The sequence below is a fragment of the Sturnus vulgaris genome, chromosome 2 (genome assembly GCF_052056855.1).
Source record: "Sturnus vulgaris isolate bStuVul1 chromosome 2, bStuVul1.hap1, whole genome shotgun sequence".
Taxonomy (NCBI): domain Eukaryota; kingdom Metazoa; phylum Chordata; class Aves; order Passeriformes; family Sturnidae; genus Sturnus; species Sturnus vulgaris.
The window spans coordinates 3,300,187-3,327,629 of NC_142244.1; the positions used below are offsets into that span (position 1 = coordinate 3,300,187).

Below are 27,443 nucleotides of genomic sequence, written 5' to 3' on the forward strand. Positions count from 1 at the left end.
AACACTGTGCAGAGGTGTAGAAGAGTCAGAGCACAATGACCTGCTCAGCAAACCCGTGGCAGACCTAGACTCCCCTGCATCCCCTGCTCCGGCAGTGACTCAGCCTGTATCAGCAGGCTCCACAGACAGAAGAGCAGAATTATGGTATGAGTGTTACCTGAGGAGGAAAACGCTTTGTGGCTGAAGCCCTGGGAGCTGCCCAGGGGCCCCGGGCAGGCTGATCCCGGATGCTGGATCAGAGCTCACTAGAGGGAGCACACACACCGCTGCCTCCCGGCACCAGCACCGCCACCTGCGCAAGGAGCCCGCCTCGGATTTTCAAGTGTCCTCAACTGCTGAAAGCAAAATGAAAATAATAAATAATCCTAATGAATAGACCTAAAAATCACCGTTTCAATTTCCTTGAGGAGGGTTTTCCTTCAAAGAAATTTGGTTTTAGAACCAAGCCTGATTGTTCTGATGGGAAAAATACAATACTAATAAAAAGATGAACTTGTTAATGAATAAATCCCATCTTGCTTCCCAGAAACACAAAGGTAGTTTTTCCAACTCTTTCCATTTTCAACATTTGCACTGGGATAATAAAATAATCTCATTACCATATGGTCTGAGGAAAAAAAGAGAAACAAGGGAATCTTGACAGACTGTAAAATGAAGACTTGATTCTCCCCTGTCTTTCATGAATGTATTTTCCTAATCCTATATTGCTCAGAGTTTCTGGTGTAAACACTTGCACAGCCAAATGATTCAATACCATTGCCAGTTTCTGTTGAGCAGCAGCAGCTCTTCTGGAAACAACTGCTGCAAGTTCAGGCTGAAGTCATGAAAAGAGGAGATTGTGCTATGGAACAGACATTCTCTGCTGTTCCTTGTACCCACCTTTCCAAAACAGACCAGTGACGGGTTTTCAGGTGGTTTTTTTTCAGAGATGTGTGCTAATATGTTGTTGATTTGTTTAAAACCCAAAGAGCTAGTGCATTCAACTCAGGATCTTTTCAGCTAGGAACTTAGCATCTTTACCACCCAAGTCAGCTCAGCCTGATGGTGATGGCCATTCTCTGTGATCTAAAACAGCCCTTTGAAGGGTGTGATGCTGTCGATTCCTTCAGACTGCATATTTGCACATCCACTCCCTCCATTTCCTGCATCAGGCTCCAGGTGCTCTGGATAGAACCTCTGCTTTCCCTGCTGGTGTCTGCACCTGAAACAACAATTGCATCTTCCAGTCTCTACTTCTGCTTCCTCTCCCACCCTCTTCTCTTCACACTCTCCCTCTCTTTGCTTTTCCTTTATAAATAGTTTTGCAAGAAAGCTGCAAATATCCTTCTAGGCTCAACTGCAATCCCCCCATGTGAAATTACTCTTGATTCTCCCCTTGCTCCAAATTCTACACAGACTGTTTGCTTTTGCCACTGGTTTCACTGGCACAGGTCTTCAGGCACTCCTGCATGAAGGAACTTCTCTCCTAACCCTTATGTGCTGTGTATCCTACTTTTAAATCAAAGCACTCTGAAGAGAGGTCTCCCCAGGAGAAAGGCCAAAATCACACTTAGTCAATCTTGCAAGTAGATGCACAGAAAGAATTACTGACCATTGCAGAAATGTCAGGATGTTAATAGCAATCACCTCTAGTTATGGAGGTATGTAAGAAAAACACACATATTTTGAGTGTGTGTGTGTGTTGTTGGGAAAGAAGGGCGAGAAGAAGAAAGGACTTTGCAAAGGACTAAAACTTATCCCTTTGTCCTAAAGGGCCACAGAGAAATACCAAGGCAGCCGCTGCAGCCTGCTCATCCCAGTAACTTGGCAGTGTAAAACCAATGTTTCCAAAGAGACAACCTTTAAAAAGAAACTACTGTAGCCCTCTCTAGTGCAGTGCACCATTCCAGCCCTTTCAGATTGCTGTGGGTCATGAGCTGAACATATTGAGGGTTTATTTCTCTAATAAAGGGAGTTAGTCCCTTTTCCTGCATCTGGATTAACGCGATCTTTCAGCAGCTGCCAGGAAATCCTCACTCAGTGGTGGTAACTGGGAATCTTTCCCCTCTGCTGCTCATGAGATGTTTTTCCAAACAAATGCACATAACCGATTTTTAAAAATACCAAATAAAGCCTAGTCAGTACAAAAAAGAAAGGCAATGCTTTTCAATACTGATGACAGTTTTCTCTACATGCATTTTCTCCCTCTTTTTTTACACTGGCTCTTTGACATTTTAAAATTGTCTTTCATTCTAAACAGATCAATCCAAACTGAGCGTGAGGTAAGAATCAATATGGCTTGGGAAGAATTAAACTCATGTCTCACTTGAGTCTTTGAAGGCTCTTGAAATGCCAAATCTTTTTTCCATTAACTGTACCATAGTCAACCTTCTAAGTAGCTGGAAGATGCTTCTTAAAATTTTTATGCATTGCTCTGAATTAGGGAAAGATTAATCTTCAAGCAGCATTGGCTGCTAAGGGAGCCTGACAAGCTACCCACACAGATATGACACAAGTATTTGGGAGTAATGGGAGACATCTTTGTTCAAGGAATTTTCTTTCTTCCACTTCTAGTGTTGCACACTCCGAGACCTGACAGATGAGAGACCTTTTTGTGGCAAAGATCTTCCTTTACCCATTATTGCATGTGAAAAAAAAAAGACATCGTAAATAATGACAGAAGCAAATCCTTATAGAGCGAAACAGAATTCCTCAAATTTCCCTGAATTTTTTGTCTGATGCTTTAGCATTCATACAATTCCTGTCAGTTTTGGTAATGCCAGAAATATTTGTTTCAAGCACATCAGCTACTGAGTTGGCTATGTTGTTTGCTGAGACACTTTCCTGGTGATTCCCCTTCAAAATATGACAGTGTGTTACAAGCCAAGAAGAGAACATGAGAAATCAGCATGATTTTGGGAGAAAATTGGATAAGAAACCCTAAGATGACATCACAATTCAGTTTTCATGAAAAGATGGTCTAAATAGCAATACAGTAGTATTTAAGACTGCATTTGATGAAAGAGAATAGAGTAGGAAACTAGTTTGTCTGTTAGAACCAAATTTTGAATCAAAGCTAACAGTAATTGAATGGGAGAAGCCAAAAGAATAACTGAAGGTTTTTATTAAGAAAAAAATAACCAATAATCAGCCACAATTAGGCTGCCACATCCCAAAGATGGAAGATTTTCCTTCATCATGCAGAATTCCTCCCTCAGCAATGGAATAATTTAATACTCCTACCCTCTGCAAGTAGTTTGAGGCACACCAGGACTATCCAGCCTCATCTCTGCATGTTGTTCCAGGGTTCTCCCTTTCTTCAAGAAGAGGCACCTTAGCAAGCGACTTTCACTGCATCAAACCTTTGCAGCAGCTCCCGTTCAGTCAAAGTGAAAATGCACAAGGCATTTGAAAGGCAAGACCCACACAGTCACAACTCTTGTGTTGACCCTTCTCCTCACCTGAAGATGGATATTGACCTTCCCATTCCAGCATGATAATAAACCTTTGATAAATACCACAAGCACCACCTCTGTTGAGAGGAAAGTTGGCTCGTGTTGGGAGGGAGAGGAGAAACACCTTAGGAAGTTATTTTTCTCTCAGTCCATTAGTAAAAGGTCTAGATAAGCTACCAAATGAGCATTCTTTGGGCCACTGACAAGCCTTTAATTACAGCTCTCATAATTGAAGTTACTGCTTTTATAAAAGGGCAAATGCTTGATCTGGCTTGCTTGAAAAAATGAGAGTCCCATTAAAATTTAATCTCTAATGGCAGGCTTTGTTTTGATAAGGGTACTTTTTATTCAGACTGATTTTATGCAGAGCTGATACATTTTTAGTAAGGGAATGGCTCTTCCCATGGTAAATGTAGATGTGATGGGTATAGAAAAGGTATCACTTCTGGTACCTTCTAAATCTGTACATTGCAGATTGTACATGGCAGCTGTACATTGCAGTCTGGCTCAGCCTATTTTGCATTCAAGATGGTTATTCTGGTAGTGTTTGGACTGCTTTTGCACAGTGTACATTGCTTGGATGGGGCTTTGTTAAATTCATAACAAACTAGCACATTCAAGTCACTTCCACAAAATCTCCTGAGTCAGAGAGATGCTGCTTTCACATCCAACCAACTCAAGAAATTTCCAATCTCATTCTACAGTGTCTGTCTCTCTGCTGGAATTTCTTTTGCCAAAGACATCAACACTATATTAAAAGAGGCAGCAAGAAAAATACCTTGTCTCAGATAAGCATTCTGGGCTAGCTAAATGCATATAAGAAGGAGGAGGATATAGAGCTGGTCAAGAAGTTTGTCATAAATAGGCTTCTTCAAAAAAAGCTTTCATAGCCAAGGGACCATATGCCCGTGCATATTTTTTTACTGAAAGTATATATGCCAGATTTTCCAGTCCTAAAGTAAAAATTGATTAAGACAGTTACAATGTAAAAGTGAAAAGGAACTGTAAGTTGTGGAAAAATAACTGAAAGTATTAAAGATTATTGTAATATAACTTTTTGTTGATGCAGCCACATCCTTTTCTCTCTTCAATCACACAGTCTGTTTAGGAATAATGTCAAAGATCTGAAGTCTGCCTTTCTCTCTGGTCAGATAGCCACTCAGAGCCTCTATATCCACCTGTTTCTTTAGCAAAAGAGATTAGCCCTGGTTGTGAAGTAAAGCACCATAAGGCTAAAGATCACTGAGCTTCAGTGATCCACCTGGAGACATTCCACCTGCCTCAGCCACGGGCAAGGGATAACTCCTGGTTACACATTGACCTGAACTACCCCACCAGCCATAATCAGTATTGATCACTGCAACTGAGACAGTTTAGAACGACAGGGAAGACAGAAAAACTCTTCTCAAAGTGCAAGTATATCTCATCGAATCCAATTACACCTTTAATAGAAAGCCTGTTCACAAAACTAAGCTCTCGAGAGACTTTTATGGCAAACAGGAATCTAAAAAAAGACAAAAATACTTAAAGAATAACTGAGAAAAAGGCAAAAAAATAGTTGAAACAATGTTAGCCAAAAACTGTGAATTTTTACCTCCTTGAAAATTCAGTTTCATGTACTTTTGTTCAAATTAAAAATTTCTATATGCTAGACCAGAAAATATAAGACATCTAAATAATTTTTCATTTCTCTCTCAGATTTTAATAGGACACTGGAGACTTTTATGACAAATTGTGATGCAAACTCAACATTTTTAGGCAAATAAGTGTATAAATGACTCTTCTGTGTAATGCATAAAAGTACAAAAAAATCCTCTTTTCTCATATCTATCAGTATAGTGTTATGTACCGAAAACCCAAGAACAACCTAAACTAATCCATTCCTAAGATAATCTGAATGTGCAAAATAAATCTTTTCTGGCCTACCCAATTCCAACAATTCTTCTTTACAAACTCCTGTGCTGAGTCCAGTAGCAATTATCAGAGCAGCTTGCAAGAGCACATTGGACATAGAGCTCCTCACAATTAACAGCCTTCCACATCTGGTCACTGCACTCATACTGATGTGCTGTCAATGCAATATTTGGTCATAGACGTCCTCTGTGAATCTGGGCAAACTGCTGAGGGTTTTCTGTATGTTCATTTCCCATTTGTGTAATGGTAACAAGAATTTTTTTGCTTAGCACATATGTCCTGGGACCATACAAGGTAAAGGATGAAGTGTGCATGTAACTCCAGAAGAAAACATTTTGCCTGCAAAACAAAGAAAAAGCAAATGTGAAATTAATCACAGATCTATAAATTACTAACTCTTAATATTCAGGCAAGGGCTGGAAGCCATGAGCCATGCACCACATTTTCCAATTTGTGCTTTTCTGAGACTAGGGAAATGAATTTCATAGTTGACAGGAGCTTACCCAGACAGCATAGGCTCCTCAGCCATGGTCCCTTGTGATCCTTAGAAAAAGTGATTTTGGTGACAATTGTGAGGGCAGTCAGACACCATCGGGTCGCATCAATACTCAGATACCAGAAAAGGAATTTTTGGAATATTTTTCAGCAGCTGATACCCTACTCACATGCAGAGCTTCCACAGGAACATTTCCTTTATTATTTGTCTGGTGACAGTAACAGCCACATTGGAGAATCATAAAAACAGTTGACAAATACTGTCCTAGTAGAAATATCTACAGTGAAGTTTATATAAAGGAGATAACTTGGTCCCAACGAGGCTGGCCATTTCCAGTGTGCCAGGTTTTGCAGTGCCAGTCCCTTCACCCTGGAGTTCTCTATGACTGATGTTTTTGTCAATTCCATGCACTGTCTTCTGGTTTTCCTCACCTCTGCTGATGGTGCTTAACTTACCTGTCCTGCAAACACTCGTGCATTTACCCTTCCTCATGCCTCTCTCCTCAGCTGTTCCTTGCTGCTGTGACTTTTTCTCCATTAATCACCAGAAAATCAGTCCATGAAGGATATCAATCATGTGTGCAGCTATAGGGCATTTCCATAAGCCCTAAGACTAATTTGACAGGCATGCATTTTCACCAATTGTCTTAGTAAATCATTGCCAACCCACTTCCCTCTTTTGTCACTTAGCTTTGGCATTTTACTTTGTCAGCTCCACTTGCAGCCATGTCTGTTTAGGCTGTGAGCCCTTCAGAAATAAGAGCCTTGTTTTTCTGTGCAGCCAGACACTTATTAAGTGTAAGGTTCTCTAAAATAATGAAGACTTTTCTCAAGTCTCCCTTGATAGTTGGTGAATTCAAAGTAGTTCTAAATAGACAGGCAGACATTGGTGCTCTCAGCAAGGAGGTTAAGGAGTGAAAAGCCTTAAATAGCACCTATTTAGATGCATTTGAGAACAGTCAGCATGAAATTGGTTCTATTCTCTTTTAAAGGATTTTTTAAAAAAGCACCTAACAGCAGCCAAACTCTGCTCCCCCCAAAAATATAAAGCTTTACAACTGATATTAAACGGTGCAAATGCCAAGTCCTTCCCAAAGTTCTCTCCTACACCTGGTTCATACTCAGTCGATGTATATATGTATCTCAATGACTGCACTTCAGCTAGCATTACTAATAAAAACAAAATAAAGCCACAGAAGAAGCTAATATTTTCCCTCTAATTTTTATATTTATTAGCCATGCAATCCTGTAAGTGTTGCAGTATTTCCCAGTGCAAAATAAAATAAATAAAGAATGCAAACATAAATGAAACATTAAAACATAAAATAAATTAAAAAAAGAAAAAATATATTTTTAATTTCTGAAATCAGAATACCAATTTACATGTACAGGCATAGCAGTAGGGATGCATCAGCTGATTAAACTCACCTTGCTGTTTGTTGTGGAGCCCCTCTCCCTGGCATTTCAAGGACCACAGAGTTGTGTGCCAGAATATGATCACATGTCTAAACCCACTCAGTGCAAGGAAACAAATGGACATGGACTCAGTACCTGCACATGTTGTGTTTGTTTTCAACAGGAAAACAAGATCCTAGCCCCAAACATTCTCTGTGTTTAACAAAAATGCAGTTGTTGCATTTGCAGAGCAGGCAGGTATTGCATTAATGATGTGCAGAATATACCCCAGGGAAGTGGAGGCAACAGCAGCATGGACTGCTGACTTGGAATGCTACATCCCTGCTCCTTTCTTTCCAATGTTACTTTTGCTCTCAGCTTGCTCTAAGGGAAGCATCATTTGAGGTGCAGAGTGCTTCAGATTCATTACTCTGTTTTGGACAACAAGTGAACAAGTGGGCTCTCCCAAGAAAAGCTGTTACACCTGTCAATGCAGGGATGAAATTTTTACCAGGCCAATACACTGCTTACATGGCACTACTGCATATTGAAATATGGTGACTCAAGAGAAAAGGGTGAGAGACCTTTGTCTGGCAGAGTTTAAAACAAGGTAGTGGAGGTGGGAGGAGAAAATTCATTCCAGGTGGTACTGGCATCTTGTAGTCAAATGGGTCTTGCCAAATTGAAAAGGTCTGCCTTTCCAGGAGCATCTTAAATTGTAGGCCACTTTAAAAGATCCCTCAAGCCAGACACCCACATGTTTTTGAAAATGTGAAGTCTCAGTAGAAGAAGGCTCAGAAAAAGGCAGGCAGGGTGTAGGTACCCTGGCAATTGACAGGTAGGTAGAAAACACAGGGCAGAGGAAGACATTTTCTTACCATAAAACCCACTGAAAACCAATAAAAAAACATCCCCCTGAAATGTCAGCTCTGCAGGACAGGGCTGTTTTTGCTTTCCAGCAAGTGTCGATGCAGCATTTAAAAAGGTACTTGGTGATTATTTTCCCTTTCCTTAGCCTAAGCTTTCAGGCAGCTGTGATCTAACACTGTTTTGTGCCTCCTGTGAAGAGGCAGACATCAGCCTTTGACAGTACCTGCTGGGAGAACATGACATACTCTCCAGTAATCTTTTCTAAGAGGGAGAAAATGACCTTTTGTGTAAAAGGCTTTCCCAGAATTATGCCTCAGTTTACCCAGTAGGATAAATATGATACTCAGAAGAAATGTAAAAGCAGTTCAAACTAAGAAAGGACTCTAGCTTGATCCTTTCTCAGTCAGCAAGAGTCAGAGCAGGAAGGCTACAGAAACTTTTTGGTGAAGGCTCAACGAGATATTTCAACTGTAACCTGTTAAATTCCTTAGTGCAATTAAGTGTGATACTGTAAGGCCACAGGGTCCGGCACTCTTGTCAGCTTACAACATAAACTTAAACTTTCCAACTATTTTTAAGACATGAGTGAAGATAATCTGTCGAGAATTAACTGCAGTTTCAAGGACTGGGTTTGATAGGAAAGAGCTCCCTATAAAACATCTGCCCCAGCCTCACCCAGAAAGAGATGAAAATTAGACTGACCTTTCTGCTGCTTCACCAGCTCATTTTTATTGCATGGAGGTATCAATCAAGAACTGGGATTTTATGAAGAGTAGAAATACTCAAGCAAGGCATATGATCAAGTTGCAGTATGTAATAATCAAAATTTTCAAGACTTTTGTTTTCCTGGTGAGGCAAGTGCTGAGGCAGGAGGAAGTTGCCTGTGTACTCCCCCAGTGACTGAACGGCACAGAAATGCTCTGCTCTCTGACAGAGCTGGCAGGATTTGCTAATGCAGGTCCAGGTGCTGCTAGCCCTGCAGGTAAGCTGCTCCCCACCCCTTCCACTCACTCCCTATCCCTTGCTTCCACTCTCTCCTTTACCCCCTACTGGCTGCCCTTCATGCTCTGCCCTCCTTCCTCTGCTAGCCAATTTGGCCAGTTGTTTCTCTCATCCACTTATCCTCTTGCTTTTTTCTTTCAGAAATATCCATTAAAACTAACTATTGTATTTCAGGTCTGCTCAATACTTAATTTAAAATACCTCTCTCTTGCTCTCAGCTAGATGTCCAAAACCCTTCTCAGTCTTTGGACTCCCCTGTCCCCAGCATAACCCACAGTCTCCAGGTTTACAGAAGACGTTGCTTTTAAATGAGTTTTTTTACATGATTTCTAGCTAGCCAAAAGTGAGCCATCCTGCCTTGACCTACGACTCCAGTGGGTCAATAGGCCCCTGGGCACAGTAATAGCTTAATCTTTAGATCCCATCTTTTCACTGCTTTCATCCTGGCCTTCCTGATATTTAATTTCAACTCAGATAGGTCAGACTTCCTTTTTTAGAATATCATTATTTTTCACTGCAACAGAGTATTTTTCACTTTCTAAAGCATCTCTAAGCAGTCAGAATAACCACAGACCATAAGAGTGTGTGAAAATGATACAGGCTGTGGACTACAGCACTTCACTGCCTACAGCCACATGTGGCTGTCCATGGAAGAAAATCGGGATCAAGGGAACAATGGCCTTGAACACGCAATTGCCAGAAGTTTAATGGGGCATAGAGTTAAAAGACAGTTCAGTTTTTGCTTTTTTCCCCCTCTTTATTATAATGTCCTTTAATTGCTTAACTTCCTGAAAGTCTTAAGACAGACTGGTGTCCCAGGGGAACATGCCAGGGAAGAGAGACAAAGGCTTTGCTAGCCAAAACCAGAATGCTTTCCTTCAGATCCCTAAAAGCAGTTCCTGCTTTGCTGGGGAAGAAGTAGCCAAAGAAAGTTTTGTAGCTGTCCTTACTAGCAAAGTAGAAATCAAAAGCAAATTAAAAAGAAATAAAAATAGACTTAATTTTAGGAGTTGTTAACTTCTAATTTATGTAGAGGTGATAAGACACTTTCTGGTGGGCTAACTAACCTCTTCTGTGTTTTCCTGTTTCTCCTAAATTAGGAACCTACAAACACTTCAGCTTCCTCTGAATCTTTGGGAGTGTTCAGGTGCAGCATTCAAAACTCTTCACACTAGGCTCTGATGGAGAGACGTCACACACATTGTATATACAGGCTTCCAGACTTGGGCAGTATCAGAACTGAGTACAGACTAATTTTATCCATTGATAACCCTTTATATTATTGCAAGTTCTAATGCTCCCAAATTCTAACGGAATGCAAATCTGGCATCTTAAATTATTGTCTTATAGGTGGAGACTGAGCTTTGCAGTCTGCTTCTGGGATACATTTTCATAGTCAGGAATTTTGATTTCAGAATTAGAAAATGGAAGTTAAATAATCTGGCTAGCCCAAGGTAGAAAACAAGTTTAAACATTAACAATGTAACCCTTCAATTTTTTTTTCAAAAGCACCTTTTTCCACATTTATACATAGTCAGACACTAAAGGCTTGGGCCAAAGCTTTTATCCTGTACTCCTTCTTTTCACTCTCCTGATGCTGAAGGGGCAAACCATGAGATCTTCACTGGCTCCTCTCCACAAGAGCTCTGCTGTTTTATGGTGTTACTGTTCTACCTCATGCTGCTTTTTACCATTCCATCATCAAAACTGGACTAAGAAAACCCCAGAGCACTCCTCAGCCACCCCGGTGCCAGGTCCTGCTCTTCCTCTGCCCCCAGGGCTTTGACACGGACATGCCAAGCTCTGCTCACACCCCTGATGGTGGGACATCAGCCTCTGGCACAGCCTGGTGCCACACACCTGCAGACACCCATCTTCCCCACCACTGCAGATGCTCTGGCTGTACACAGCTCCCCTTGGCTCTAGGCAAAGATCCAAACGCTGCCCTTTTTTGCCAGCTGGCTGTCAGAGACCCTGCACATTATCTTCAGGGTTTTAATTAGTTGTTTGCTATAAGTGAGCAATCCATTCCCAGTCTAATCGCCCAAATATCCTGCCTTGGGAGCTCCTTTCCTACTGAACTCATGCTAAAGATGCCAGTAAACACAAGGTCTTCCCTTCAATTTGGAGAGTCCTGTTCTTGACCAAAGAATGACTGAATTTCACTGAGACTAAATCAAAGGGAAGTGAAGCAACCTAAGACCACAAGTAAAAAATAATTTAAAAAAAGAGAAATTCATGCCCTTTTCCACATTTCCCTAATCCAGTTGCAACCCTTAACACATTTACTTTTATAATGCTTACTGTGTAGTTGAAGTGCAAAGGATACAGTTCTTTTTGATGTTCTTATTCATATGCCATTTGTGCTAAACCACTAGGCAGTTGGGGTTTTGTTGTTTCTCAAAGAGATCTGTTTCCCAATTCTTTTTAGTGGCAAAATTTCCACTTGTTTGATTATTTGTATTTTAATATAAAAGAAATGTGTTAATTCCAGGTGAATTTACTTGTTTTACACCCTTCAGTTCTAAACTCAGTGGATTTATCTTCTTGTCTCAGCCACACTCAGACTTTCTATTTCACTGTGAGATCATATATCACAGCTGAAGGAGTAATTTTAAACTGACATTTGCTTTTTGTAATCCTATGTGGAATTGCCTAGATACCTAAACTTTGTTCAGGCTGTAACTGAAACAGGAAGATGCAGATGTCAACAAATGGGTGACTCAGTCAGAGATGGCTCCATACAGCTCCATACAAGAGCAGGAGTTTTCCCTGAATGACATGTTGGCTTTGGTGCACTCCAAAGCAACAGAAGGACCAGCATTGTGGCTTAGCCTGTCATATTGCAACACCCTGGCTCTGCTCACATGAGTTTAATAATGACAAGTTATTTGCCTAAAGCACAACTTCTCATTGACACTTACTAAATTTCAAATAATCCCTTGTCTGCATACCTTAGGTTTGATATTTAAAACTGATGAGAACTTCAAAGACCAGCTGACAGAGTCATGCTGACATGAATTGTCTCCGAGCCTTACCAACAGTAAGGAGCTCTGAGAACTCACTTTCTAAGCAGTTCAGATTTGGTGTCTGGAAAAAATGGAATCTGGTGCCTCTATCAGAGTGCCTTAGTTACACCTGTGTGAAAGAGGAGTGGCTGCACACATGACATGGGACTGCTGCTTCAGGAAAAAGACACAAAGGGACCACTCAGGCATTTGCATGGAAAGCCATACTGCAGAGAGTACCTGCTTTCTTAATCTTAATAAAAATCAACCAAACTGCAAACAGCAGAGAAGTTACTTGCACTCTGGATCTCTACACTAGGTCTGCAGAAAGGACTTTAAGGTATGATCTATTAAAGCACTGAGAGCTTTTAAGGTGAGGTGGAAAGTTCAGCCTCCACGGATGACAATTGTCCTTTGTCACCAGAGAGCTCAGAAGGAAAATTTATTACTCTCGGCCAAAAATTTAAGCTGAACTGGAATCATGCCACCAGAAAAACTGTTTGCACAGTTCTGCTTTAATAGTTTCTGTCTTGATACTTGGGTGAGAGACTAATAATATGACATGGTGTACAGGAGCCCTCTCCAATTTATCCACTTGACTTCTCACATCTTTTCTTCCCGTCTGAAATCTTGCAACATTCTTAATCAAAGGTCACAGGAGACACTGATACACAGGCAAACTTTATATATGGCAAGGCAAGGTTATCACACCTGATAAATCCAGGCCCTCTCTAACATTTCAGAATCTCTCAGAAGAGAGAAGCTGAATTTGGGGTAATTCCCATTTTTTTTCAAGCAAATTCTAGCTACATGCATTCATACTCCCATATTTTTATAAATGTATATTTGCATACACTGTACATATTTGTATAAATTTATGCACACAATTTTATACACATTTGTATATATTTACACACACTATATATACATATATGCACATTTCAATTCAGTTTGTTGTAGGAAGACCACAGCTACTCCCCAGTTAATTTTTTCAAGTAACTCAATAACCAGTCCTGAAAGGTAAAATAATAAAATTCATGCTTCCCATTTTCAATCCAAATGAATAAAATACCTCCATCTTACATTGCAAAACTGAATAATTCATTTTCAAAACAAAAACCTTTTCAAGTGTGTTTTGAAATGTTCGTGGAAAAGACATCTTATTTCATTCTGCCCTAGCTTTTGCTGTCTTGCTCAATATGACAAAAGTCACCAGCAAAAGAACAGGAATAAACTGTTGTCTCCTGGAGGATAAATCCTCTCACATCATTGCTGTGAGCCATCTGCCTGCATTTTTAAGCATCTTGCCCTAACATCAGTATTAAGTGGCTGCAGGGAGCACTCAGCATCCCAGGCAGGTACCAACCAATTGGACAGATTTCTGGAAAACACCACTCTAAGAGTGCCTTGCTGGGGTGAATCCAGTAAGAATGGCAATGCATTTGGAAAAAAAGGGTCATCAAGTGGTGTGCCTTTTACAATGGTGCCAACTATGGCCTTCAATTATGCTTAGCATGTGAATATGTTACATTTACTACCTGAGGATTTTAAAATAATTGTGGCTTTAAGGGAAGTATTTAGCTGATGGATAAAATAAGGCATACTAAAGGTGAAAAAATCCCTCCAGCTGGCCTGTCTGGCTCTGGTAGTTCTTTAGAAAGAGAACAGGACATGGGACTATTTCCTCCACACCCATGATTCAGTATAGAACCTCCTTCAGCCTCCACTGCTCTGTTCCTTGGAAAGAGCCACATGATGCCCCCAGAAGCTGGGGATGCTCTTAATGGCATTACCACTGTAACAAAATTGGGCTAAGAGATCAACGCTACAAACACCTCTTACATTTGGTGAAACAAAACTGTCTCAAGCTGAAACAGATAAATAACGAGAAAAATAAGCTTTTACAGATCAAATTTCTGACAACATCATGTCAACAAGAAAAATATGAGAGAGTTTAAGAATATGTAGTAATCTTCTGAGTCTTTCTATTTTCTCTGTTTGTCCCATCACACTTTATCATGGACAGTCCCTGTACTGCAGCTATGCTCTTCTAAGCTTTTGTGGGCTTTTTTTTGTTTGTTTGTTGAGGTTTTGTTTGTTTGTTTCTTTGGTTGTTGTTGTTGTTTGGTTTGTTTTTTTTTTTTTTTTTGTTAGGCTTCCCGCTGTATTTATTGCAGAGAAGCATATATTTTACTTTATTTTCTGTGCAACACTATTTCAGCTTGTGTCCTTTGTAGCTTTTCTGCTGTTTCTTTTCCTCTCACATTTATTACTCTACTTTCCTTTCCACCCCTTACTTTTGGGCTTGTTCTGGTTTGAATTACAAAGAAATGATAAATCCTATTGAGTGTTGATACAAAAATGTTTCTTCTTGTATTCTGCGGTGTTGACCCCATTGTAGCTGAAGGCTCGTTTCAGATCTAAACGGTGCATTTCTTCCAATTTGACCTGGTGTCTCACATGTGTCCTTTAGCAACATGATTTTAGAGCAGAAAAGACATCAAGATCCACTGTGGGATGTAGAAAAGATCATAACCTCACAAAGTGAGTTTCTTTCTATTGCCTTTGACTATGTGTGATTTTGGGGATGCTGCTTCTTTCACAGGAACACTGAGTGATGCACAGGGTCTCACATTATGTGAGGAAGCATTTCTCAGTAACAATATGAATTTGGCCTCTCTTCCTCAAAGTAAATGACAAAATTCCAGCTGATATTGGCCACAATAGCAGCAGAATAACGTTTTGACACTTATGCATAGAGAGGTATGTATAGAGACAGGAAATATACAGTCATGTAGAGAAGCATGTTATAAAGCTTTGGCATAGCAATAACTGAGCTGCTGAGCTCATTTGTGCATTTTCAAAGAAAAATACTATTTCATAAATACATGCAAAGTTTCATGCAGGGGGACATTTGATCCTGGGAAGCTATCTCGGGCACAATGGGTTCATTTTCTTCTTTTCCACATTTGCCCCCATTTCCTGGAAGAAATAAAAGAGGGTTTTACTTAGAAGGATAGCCTGCCCATGCCACTGGTAAATCATTAATCTATGCCACTGGTAAATCAGTAAAAATATGCCTTGTGAGCATAAGGGAGTTTTCACTCTCCTCTGGCTCTAGAACCTGTTTTCTAGGGCAGCTGCTATTGCTTCAGGATGCAGTAAATACAACTTTTTCTATTTAAAATTTACTTGTTTACTCTTTAAAAATCTCATGCTCAAAAAAAGTTGAATAATGTAGTTTCAGTTTAGCTCCGGTTCAATTTTTTTGAAATTAAAATCTTTTTCCTCCATACAATATCAAAAAATCCCTCAATTTAAGTACTGAATAAGCATAATTCTTAAATTTTTCTGAAAGCCCAGCAGAGTTATTAGTTATTAGAGTTATTAGTTATTAGAGTTATTAGTTCTTAATAATCAGTTATTAGACTGACTACATAGCAGCTGATTTCTGTATGCCTTGGGGAAATAATGCCTTTTCAGCACCACAGCAATCAAATTATCTGAGCTTTCTCCAAACACTAGTTTGCCCCTAGGTCAAGATGACAATGACCTGGTTGACCCTTCTCTGTTCCATCTTAAAGCACTGGTATAGCCATGCTGAAAAAAACACCTTCTTGGGCTAGAAATACAATAATCGGTCAATGTACAACAAGCTTATCAGTTCTCTCCCCTTTGACAATGAAGAAGGCTTATTAGTCAGGGGTTGAAAGACCAAAAACCATGAAAAAATCTGCTTTCAGTCAAATTCACAATACCTGACTATGGGAATTCATGGGTGAAATGGAAATCAGTGGGTGAAAAAGCACTCAAGTTTCTTTTTTGCTGCCATTTGTTGTTGCTGCTGGGAGATGACAGAGCTAATGTGGTTAAGGGAAAGCTGTTTCAGCCAGCAGAACTTTGACTCAAGCAAGACACAAATCATGCTACCAATATTGGCCTATATTCAATAACTGGTGTGAAATTTGCAGTTCAGATTACTGTTTCTTGTCATGTACGAATTCCCTGGGGTGGGGGGTAAGGGAAAGAAGCAAAAGAAAGGGAGAGAAGATGAAGAAACAAAAAGCTTAATTCTATCTCAGGCTTATTCTTGCTGTTTGCTACAAAATCTCCGTATTTCTGTTACCTGTGGCTACCTTTCAAAGCAGAATTCACCATAACATTTCCTGTGTTCAAAGGTCACCACTGGCTGAGTTACAGAGGCAAGTTACAGCAAGGCAGACTCTGTTCTTAAGATTGGTAAGATGAGTGCTTTGGAGTGAAAAACATAAAGATTTAAGCATAAGCATATTTCTAGGTCCTGGACAAGATGAGATATTTTTGTGAGAGAGAGAACACCTTTCTCCACCCCTGGTTACTTCCTGACCTGCTGCATATTTATTCAAATCCTGTAAATACTTACACCCTTTGTTTAGGATGCAGGGACTGTCATTCAAAACCTCATTAAGCAGCCAGTAGACATCTCCATTGCAAGGAACAAGTAATGACATCAAGAAAATCTGATAGCTTGTCAAAGAAGAAGAGCACAAGACATGCAAGAACAGTGGCCTTCTTTGCCTCTCCGTGGCAGGGCAGGAATCATTATGTGCTCCCTCCCCTTTAACACACACGCCTTTGTAGTCTGGAAGGGAAAGGGCAACGTGGGGCAGAAGGCAACCCCTGGAGAAACCAACCAGATAAGAGAGACAAGGCATGGTAATGTGAGCAGGCTGGTGTGAATGTACATGCATTCTAAACAGCCAGTGGTGAGCCCTGAACCTGAAGGCAGAGCTGGCAGTGCTTTTGATCACACACATAGCACCTGCTGTCAAACAGAGCTGCACTGCAGAAAGATGGTGGCAATCACAGTCTCTTAGAACAGGTGATGTGAGAGGTGGAAATGCAATATAAAAAGGAAAATAATATGGGGCCAAAGCTCATGTCAGGTGCGGGCAATGCACAGTATTGTGATATGATTTCCAACAGAAATAACTGTTTAAATTAAAAAGGAAAGGAAGAAAACAAAGAAAATAAGAGTTTAAGCTTTTATACCTGCTAGCAACTTTTGCATGTATCTTCTGTGTACGTGTCTATGGATACAAATATGAGTGTAAGCATTAAATGCATGCATTAACATATGAAAACCCCAAATAATATAAAATTGAGGTCGACAACAGCTCTATTCTAAAAGCAAAAGCACAAGCTTCTTGGAGCCCACAGAGTAACATCCAGAGAGGAAAAAAGGAGCTACAGATGAGGAAACCAATATGATGTGCATACCACTTGTGTGATACCAGGCCTACGTGTCTGTGGCTGAGACTCATATCAGTGTTTCAAAATGCACGTGTAAACCAGCTCAGACAAAATCTCTGTACATGGTGGTTGGGGCAGACAGTGGAGCTGAGCCAGCAACAGCCTCGTGTTCTAGGCTGAGCCAGAATTCCCAGAGTGGCAAAAGCCCTCAAATCTTTGTAACTCTTTGATAATTGCTTCACTGAATTCATTGTGGTAGGCGAACAGCAGAATTTCTTGCACTGTTTTTGTTCCTGGTGTTCTCCAATAAATTTATTGAACTTCCTCTGAGATAGATAAAAACTCCTTTTGAAATGCATTTTTTAAAAAATCTGATTAAGCCCTCTTCTATTTCAGAGTCATAAATATCTCTGATGCTGCAACCTTCAAGACAGTTCACCCATCAAGAGGATGACTCCCACCTTCTGGATATGCAAACCTGGATGCTTAAGCATGCAATATCCTCGCCTTCTTAATTTAATTTAATGCCTCTGACAATATTTTCACAGAATAGGCTAAACTAGTTACAGTGAAATGAGATGTTGACGTTTTTTATTTGTAATAAGGTTTTTCTTGATTTGAAACATGAAGATAAAAGAGGTTACTTGAAGCACAGCTGTTTTCTAAATCTGCCCATCAGTAAACTTGCCCAATTCACCATAAGCAAGGTCTCTGTTTATTAGTTCATCAGCTAGGTTATGAAGCCACTGTTTGAAAAACCTGTGGAGTCCCATTGGTAAGTAAAATCCTATTAATACAATGATGCAGCTGGGGAAAACCAGCAAACTTAGAGCCTTATATTTTTCTAAAACAATGCTTTCATACATTAGAAACTAATTAGGAATGTACCACATTCCATATTCCTCCACAATTTGTATCTGGCTTATTACGTCTTCACCATTAAACCATCCTAAGCCACAACAGAAGTACAAAGGTCTCAAGATGTGGTGATCTTGCTCAGAAGCATCCAAAAGTTTTCAGAGCTGTTATAACCAAAGCTTATTACTGAAAAGATGCTCTAAAAGTCATTACTCAAGTGTGCCTCCCCAGCAGGGGAGCAAAGGTTAAGATAAATAATTGGAGAAATTAAACATCCTCAGAAAGCAGAGGAAAGAGGCAGAAGAGCAGCAACCAATAATAGCACGGCCAGACATCTATGCATTGCTGATAAAAAAATTCTGTCTTGTTTGCCTCACCCAGACCCAATGATGAGATAAATACTAGCAGCCAAAGCAGAGCCCATTGTGAGTTTCTTAATGTTTTCTTTATGATGATTATAGACTTGGAACCCAGTAAATTTGAACCTGCTAACCACAACTCCCATAATTTCATCACAAATTACTTAACAGTGCTTTTGAGGAGATTTAACTGAAAGCTGTCCTTGAGATGTGACAGCATTCTCCTTGCAGACTTATTAAACAGAAGACTATTTCATTTCTTTTTAGTAGGGTTAATTTTCTGCTGCTATAACTCCTTGAATTATCTTCCCAAGTGCCAGCCCACCATTGGTGCCAGCACAAGGGAAGAAATGTGAGTGTCTGGTGGAGCTGGGAATGAGTTTGTTTCCTCAGAAGAGCCCCTGGAGCTCAGTGGCCCTGTGCAAGGGCACAGTCACACCCCTTTGGGCTCACCAGACCCAATACAGGTGTCACCCACCCTCACACAATAGCTGTGGATCCAGGGGAGCTGAGGTCATCTTTAAGGTGGCAATGTTGTTTCGTGGAGCTAAACCTCTGCTGCCTCTCTGTAAGTCAGGGAACTGCATATATTCGGAATGTAAACCAAAATCTAAAAAAAACCCAAAACAATTACTCATAGGAATTACTTGTGACTTGAAGGTTAATGCATTGCTGGTATGCTTTTGCAGCTAGGCACCTAAATATGAAGGGACCTTAGAAATACAGCTTTGGCAAGGATGAGCTCATGATTTCAGATTGTTCCTTGCTGCCAAAATATACACTTGCCTCACATTTGCAATGAAAGAGTTAATATAATTGTTGTCCTGATCTAGTCTGAGGCTTTTTTTCACAGGGCTTAACCAAGCTGCATCACTTCCTCATTTATACTAAAAGCCCCAAAAGTGTCTACTGTTGCACACTGTAACCACACTCTGGAAAGTTATTAATAAAAGTGTTTATTGTTTTAACCCTGAGTGACCAAACCCAGCTTTATGCCCTGTACTGAGTGTTCCTCTGAACGATTCAAGGGAAATTAATATTATTTATCCTGAGGCTGAGAAGCAACAGGAGAATTAGCATGCATGTCACTGCGTTCAAATCCCTGCAAAAGTTGACAATTCTATTTGCAAGTATAATTCCAGACTGTCCAGGGAGATGACAGACAAGCAGGTGCAGACTTGCCTGAAAAGGAAGCTGCTTTAAGGCTGCACATGTAACACAAACAGAAGGAATCTCCCCACTTCCCTGGAAAGATTTTAAGGACATGATTTAATGAATTGTTTGACACAAACCTGAGTATATTAAAGAAGAGAGGCAACAGAAGGCAAGCAAAGTATTAGCCTGTGCATCCTTTCCAAGCCTTCTGTTTGCCAAGGCAGGAATAGCCTTGTTGTGTCCTCTGGAAAACTGGGGAGCTGAACATTCACATTATAAAGCAATGAAAGAAGGACACTTACTATAATTATTCAGGGAAAACACTGATGGTACTGGAATTCGCTAGCAAGGAACAGCTTTTGTAGCTGGCTAAATGTAGGAGGGAAGCTTGACAGAGGCCGTTTTGGCAGAAAAACTAGATGTTATGTTCAGTGTATTCTGAACAAGTACTTGGCACACAAAGTGAGCTCAATTGAATGTATTCAAGAAGTAACAAGCTGTGAAATGTGTGTTTAGCTTAGTAGATTGGCAACAGTGGCTTCAGTCAAAGCAAGGACCACCTAGTTTCTCCTGTTTGGAGGTCTTACCTACTACAGTTCATCACAGACAGATTATATACTGTTCACATAGGTTGGGTTTTTTTCCTGCAATTTATCCATTAATATCGACAGGGTTGATTTTCCAGTGGAACATTTGTATTAGTCAGAAATTAAATAACTTGGTAAACCTCATTACAAATTGTCACTGCAGAACATGCTGCATTTCTGCCTAGACATCTGTCTAGGATTGTTTTTTACCCCTGCCAGAGTCAAAGCAATGGCTATGGAGGATCTGGGAGCCAAGTAGAAGGAAGGCTTTACACCCCAAGTGCTTGCAGTGAAATTTGCCTCTAGGGAAGAGACAGTCAGAGCTCCTGTTTGCTTTTATCTCACCATCTGATTTGTTTGGCTACCAGCAGCTAATGGAACAAACCGCAGGTGAGAGCAGACAGCTGTTTCAGACTGTGGCTGACAGGAAAGCTGAATAAAGCCAGATGTGCCTGTGAGACCCTCAGAGCCTGTGCAGTGCACAGCCTGCATGGCAGAGCAGCACTGGGGCTGCTGCTCGGGCTGTCTCTTGGCGTGGAAATTCACAGCGTGAAGGCAATTTGATTCAGGGAAATCACAGAATCACCAGGTTCGAAGAGACCTCCAAGATCATCGAGTCCAACCCATGCCCTAACACCTCAACTAGACCATGGCATCAAGTGCCATATCCAGGTTTTTTTTAAACATATCCAAAGATGGTGACTCTACCACCTCCCCAGGCTAAGCATTCCAATACTTTATTATTCTTTCCATAAAAAACTTCTTCCTAATATCCAACCTATATCTCTCCTGGCACAACTTAAGACTGTGTCCTCTGGTTCTGCCAGCTGCTGCCTGGAGGGAGACCAACACCCACCTGACGACAAACACCTTTCAGGGAGTTGTAGAGAGTGATAAGGTCACCCCTGAGTCTCCTTTTCTCCAGGCTAAACAACCCCAGGTATGAACAGGTATAGGGATGTGTTTTCCCCAGGACTAATCCTTAATGTTTTTCTTATCCATTAATAGAATAGCCGGTTGATTTATTAATGTTTTTACTCCTCCTTACATAAAAGGAGATGCAGGTTTGTATTTTGTTGTTGCATTCCCTCCCCCCAAAAAAATCTCTATTGAGAATATTCATAGCAAAAGTATGAGAAAATTAGACTAATAAAACAATAAATAAAACAAGTATTTCTTATCTAACAGTTTTGAACTTAGCATAGTTTTGAATTTTAGCATAGTTTTGATTTTTTTTTGCTGTTTCTGTAAAAGAGGTAAATATTTTTCTCCAAAATTTTCCTCACTTTCTCCAATGTCATGATTAGATGCATTTCTTCTAGTTATCTATTGATTCCAAATTATTAACTAGGTGACAAGAACTGGTTACATCTGGACTTTAGAGACAGATATTCTTGTTCAGGATGATATATAACATTTGTCTATTGACAAGCAAGAATTTTATATTTAAAATTTAAAATAATTGAAATACAAATTTTGGGTGTACTGTAACAAACTTGTAGACAGATTTATTATTTTAAATGACACTTTATTTCCATCAATTGGTTTTTTCCCATCAATTGAGGAGGAAAAATTATTTTATTAAATGAAAAATAGGACATAAATGTGTACAAGCTTGAACTGCTCATTTGATTGCATTTTAAACTTCTTGTCACTCAATGTTTTCTACAATTTGTTTTTACTATCATGATCTTAGTTCTGTCCTCTCTACTCCTCTACAAAATACTGGCATAAAATCTGATATATAAAATCAAAAACCCCTGAAATGTCATTGGGATCCTTCACATTTCCTCACTAGTTTCTTTTTGTGAGCACTGAACTTCTGCAAGTCCAAAGACATATCTCTGGGGCCACTTGATTTAAACATATGCCACAATTTCTCACTTCACTACATGACCCTGACATCTGACTCCAAGAAAAACACCTAGTATTAAAAAAGATGTGACGCTATCATGATCTAGCAATGATCGATTAAACCCAGGCCTGAATTCTAATGAATTTCAAGTGACAGGTGCCTCTGTTTAAGGCTGAGGTACTGAGGTACTGACTCAGCAGTGCTTAGCAATATGAATCTGACGTCTGGATTGGTTTGCCATTCTTTCATACACCCCCAAATTTAACATCCAAATCTGTTTTGGCTTCCTCTGAGAAGTGTCTGGCTTTTTAGTGTGTTTATAATACTATTATAAACTCACTGACCTGCCCTACTACTACATGCTTAGCACAGTTTATTCCATCCTTGCACACTAGAAGTTATTTATTGATTCATTCTTTATTTGTGAAGCTAATTGCTACAAGTGGATGCCTACGACAGCCAACAAGACAAACCAAACCCAGCACCATTAAAAATCAGTGCTGTTTGTAGGTTTCTAACCAGTGTAAAAGAGTGCTGGCATTCAGGCAACAGGCAGCATCTTGTCACTTAAAATGCAATATATTAAGCACAAGATTAGAGCAAACCCCACAAAATATTCAGCACGGTGCATCTTCCCAGGAATTCACTAGGCCCCAGTACTATTGTCATGACATCTTATGAAACTGAGTTATTTAGCACTCACAGCAGATTAAGTGAGGACAGAAACTGCAGAAGTAGTCCACTTACAAAAGCCCCATTCACCCCATTGAGCAGAAGTTCAGCTCCTTTATTTGAAACAAAATACAGTACTCAACCAAAAAGCAAACCCAGACTCAACAACCTCAAGCAGCTGAAGCATTACTGAAAATTGTCTTGTTAAAGCCCTCCACGACCTGAGCCAGGGGCCAAACTCACCCCTGGTGCGATTCCTTTGACTTCAATGGAGTTGTGCTGGCAACCACCTCAGCTGTACTTGGCCCAGTGCCATTATTTATGCAAGGCTGTGCTATGTGTCTTCTCTTGATAAATGCCAGTGCTGTAGAGCTCCGAAAAATAAAGAAAAAACATTCTTCAATAATCACAACAAGACAAGAAACACAGACACACAAACTGCAGCACGACAGATAAACAAGAATTACAGCTGTGCTATGTGCAGGCACTTAGCAGAAGCTTTTTCTTGTGTTTTAAAGAAAAATTTATTGTCATAACTAGCATGAGCTTCTTTCTAGAGAATGGACTACGATTTGACTCTTTCATCTCTGCTCAGAGCCACAGTTTTTCAATTAAAAAAGAAGCGAGATGAGACAAATCCTGATTGACTTTTTATGGAGAGACCCTGGCCTGCAGTTTAACAGGGAGTGAGGGAGTGAGGGAGTGTAGGACTTGCAAATGCACTTTCAGCATCTTTAAATTTGGAAATATTTAGCACTGCTACATGAGGTATGAAGGAAAGCAAAATCTTCAGGGCTTTCAAGGACATGATCACTAGTTTATATTCAGGTAACGTGCCCATCATGTTACTAGAAGCTGTTGCTCTTTACTAGAGGCTTTAGAAAGCCTTTAAATATAAACATGAAGGTTCTAACCTACTGTTTTGCTGAATTGGTGTAGGTGATCTTAACAGACTTGTAAGGCAGTAGAAGGCACTAAATAGCACCTGCAAAGCAGTCTGTGTGTGGCACCTGTTTCTCAGGAGCTATGTCAGAAATTCAGGAGCTATGTCAGAAATTCAGTGTCAGCATGCAGCCTGGCTGAGGAGCAGTGAATGCAAATTCCCTCAGGAGCTCCCTAAAGCCAACATTTTCCATTTCCTATATGTGGGTGTTTTTTTTTAACAAATCAGTCCAGTATGTGTATCTATACAGACATACGTATGCATGTGTATAAGATGGCTTACTTTTCTCCTGCCGGTTATTTGAACAATAATAATTTTTAAAAATTAGATGTCATCCGGAATCAATGAATGCATACTCATGTCTTTCTTTTGTCTGCTTAAAGGCAATGGTTAACCTTTGTGTATTCATACATACATACAATGAAATTTTCATGCCTTCCTGACATTGCAACAAATGAAAATGTGCATTTATATAATTTATATAATTCATATAAATTATAGAAACAACTGGAAGAGTACATGAGCAGTTGTATAGTCAGTATTGCTAATACCGAATGGATCAGTAGTCTGTGAAAAAGAGTTGGCCCAGTAAGTTAGGATAAACACAGATTCTAAAAAAATATGAAGGCATATTTCAAATGAGAAATAAGAAATGTTTAAACCAAACATTGACTGAAATCTGATGCCACTAAATAGCTTTGTTACCTTAGGCAGCCTATTTAACTGCTGCCTCTGCTTACCCATTTGAAGTATGAGAAAATGTTTCCTTACCTGAATGATAACTGAATTTTCCTGGGAAGGTAAAACAGCTTATGACAGAAGGGACTTTTGGACTTTATTCAGTCTACTCTCTCTGCTCGGAGCAAGACCTACTTTGAAGATCTTAGATCCAACTTCAAAATGAAATCAGTTTGCTCTGGACCTTACCTAGTCATGCTTCAAGTATCTCCAGTGGTGATACTTGAACCTGCCCTAATTCTTTATGAACATTTATTTTCTCCAATTACAAATGTGAATTTCTTGCATTGCAGCTTGCATCCATTGTCTTATCCTGACACTGTGGAAAACCCTCTGTCTCCCCTACCCACCCTCCTCAGGCAGCAATCAGGGCTCCTTCCTGTCAGCCTCCCCTCCCCGAGGCTGAACAATCCCAGCTTTCACAGCCTTTCTTTGTCCATTCTGTGCTCCTGCTCTGCCCAGCCTGTGTCCCACTGCTGGGCTCCATCCAGTACCTCAGCCTCTCTCTCTCTTCCACTGAGGAGCTTCAAATTGGGATCAGTGCTCCAGGTGCAGCCTCTCCAGTGCCAAAGAATGGGGAAGGATTGCTGCCCTCAACACTATTCCCGTAGTGAGCTGAATTCAGCTGGGCTTTGTGGTCCTGGTTACAACTTGGTGGTCCTGCCAACACATACTTTGAACAGCTCAAAGTCTAAAAATTATTTCAGAAATTGTTAGGTAGTATTTATGCAAGAAAGAATGACGACTTGTGATTTTTAATCCTATCCAAAAGATTTACTTAGCTAAATTATCAAAATTTGAACTTTATCTGACAGAGAGTTCCTGTAGAGAGATGTCAGAGACCTTTTAGAAAGAATATATTTATTATCATGATGTACTTACACTGCTGCCAGATGGAAGATTTAGTTGGGGAGTAAAAAACTTAATTTCATCATCTGATGTGACAACTGAGTTGCTTCTTCTTATTTAAAGAGAATAAATGAGAAGAAGGTATATTTAATTAGAGAAAATCAGCATTTGTGATTCAGTTAAAGCACAAGTCCCTCTCTCCCTTTCTTAGTTTCTATGTTGCTATCCTTCACTGGATCATCCACCTTAAACATGGTTATTTATCATTCCCTTAACACACTCATGCTATCAGCACAACACAATTGTCTCACTTTTTTTATGTTTTATCATTTTTTTCCACTAGTTTCCAACAACTCTAGCTCCATCAATGTGCAGCTATTGTAAAAATAGATTTGTTTATTTTACCTCCTTTTTAATAAGCTCCCGGAGTGCAGCCTTGCTGAGAATATTTTAGATAGTTTTCCCATTCCCACTGTATGAAACACATGTATGTTATTCTTCTTTATCTTTTGCAGACAAGGACACAAATGTGCATTCCTGCAAGCATTCTTTCCAGTGGCAATCAAGGTGTTCATACATGGACTGTGTCAGATACAGCACCCTAACAAGTGAACTGCTCAGTGCTCTCCATCTTCAGTGGTGTAACACTACAATCAAACACACTTTTCTACTGTACAGATTTCTGGGCAGACTAGCAAACTAGATTTTTACATTCCCAGTGATTTCAACAGTAGTTGTTAAATTTTTACTTTTATAATTATATTATAAATATAATATAATTATATTACTTATATAATTTTTACTTTTGCTAGCCATATTAATGGTAGCTTAAAAGCTTAGGACTAATATGAGATTTTCAGGTATACGAAATCTGCTCCTGCTATTCTAAACAAGGTTGACGTGCAATCTTGCTCATAAATATATTCTATTTCATTTTACATAGATTTTGTTTTTGTTTTTCTAAATCCCCCATTACCATGGAAAGGCATACCTGAAGCTTTCATCATGTTCTTCTCTCCAGCCCAACTGTACTCAGAGCCACTGAAAAATCTGCTGTTTCTTGTACACAGTCCTTTCACTTAGGCTTTTGGTTTTATTCTTCTCACTCCTTTCATTCACTTTCTTAAAATGATATAAATAGAAGACTTTCAACATCCTTTTAAAAAGAGACACTCCTCCCAAATCACCTCTGCACCTCTTTTGTTTTACAGTTCACCTCCCACGATTGCAAAGGATCAGATCTTCAGACTGTATCCCAAATACAGTGTTCTCCATGGCCAGGCAGAAAGGTATTAATTAACGACTCCCTCAGTCTTTTGGAAGGGTTTTGCCTGAAATGTGAGACCTTTCTGTGGACACAGCTTGACTGTAACTGTCCCCTGTGTGAATTGTAACTGCAACCAGAATATAAAGACCAGCTCTGGTGAGAGAAAGAGGTCTGTGCTCAAAAGTATACAAAGCTGAGGAACTGCTGCAGCTACTGGTGGCTGAGGAAATTTTTCTTAGCACCTAGGTTGATGCTGGTTGAGAAAAATACATTGATGAAGTATAACAGTACTTTGTAATACAATATGGCTTTTACATGTTAAGGTTGTTAAATTTCATGGCATGGGTAAAGCATTAGATTGTGCAGTTCAACATTGCAACAACAACTGCCAGATGTGGTTACCTTCTGACAGATGTCTGTCCAGTGGACTGAGAAAGGCAAATCAGTCCCAGCCCAGTCCTCACCTAAAAAGTCATCTTCATGAAATGCTTCATACTATGAATTTGCACTAAGTGGTGATAGTAGAAGAGACAGAGATTGAATAGATGTTTTGTGCCGTTTCTTTCATGCCTCTAGGCAATCCCTCTTGGTCATGGTTGAGATATTTTGCAGAGAAGTAGAGACAGGGGTGTTTATCTTCCCTCCCTGTACCCAGCTGTCTTCTGGGGAGGAGCAAATAGAGATTAAATGCTTTTCAGACAGAAGTTAGTCAGGTGAATTCATTTTGCTTCAAATTCCTTTTATGCTTATATCTCACACTGTGTTCACCAGGAGATATACACATTTTTCAAAATTTAAGACTGTTATTGA

At 39.8% G+C, this 27,443-nt stretch overlaps 1 long non-coding RNA gene across 3 annotated transcripts; it reads right to left on the reverse strand.

The window, feature by feature from the left end:
- Positions 1-203: 203 nt before the first annotated feature.
- LOC148224602 (uncharacterized) lies at positions 204-27,443 on the reverse strand. 3 transcript variants are annotated; one of them, XR_015801918.1, is made up of 4 exons: positions 26,358-27,443; positions 23,080-25,478; positions 5,361-5,687; positions 204-335 (listed from the first exon to the last, which is right to left on the reverse strand). It is a non-coding gene; the product is annotated as an uncharacterized LOC148224602 (long non-coding RNA). The 3 variants fall into 3 exon arrangements; XR_015801919.1 differs by lacking the exon at positions 204-335 and having other exon boundaries at positions 4,863-5,687; positions 23,080-23,208; positions 25,400-25,478; XR_015801917.1 differs by lacking the exon at positions 204-335 and having other exon boundaries at positions 4,863-5,687.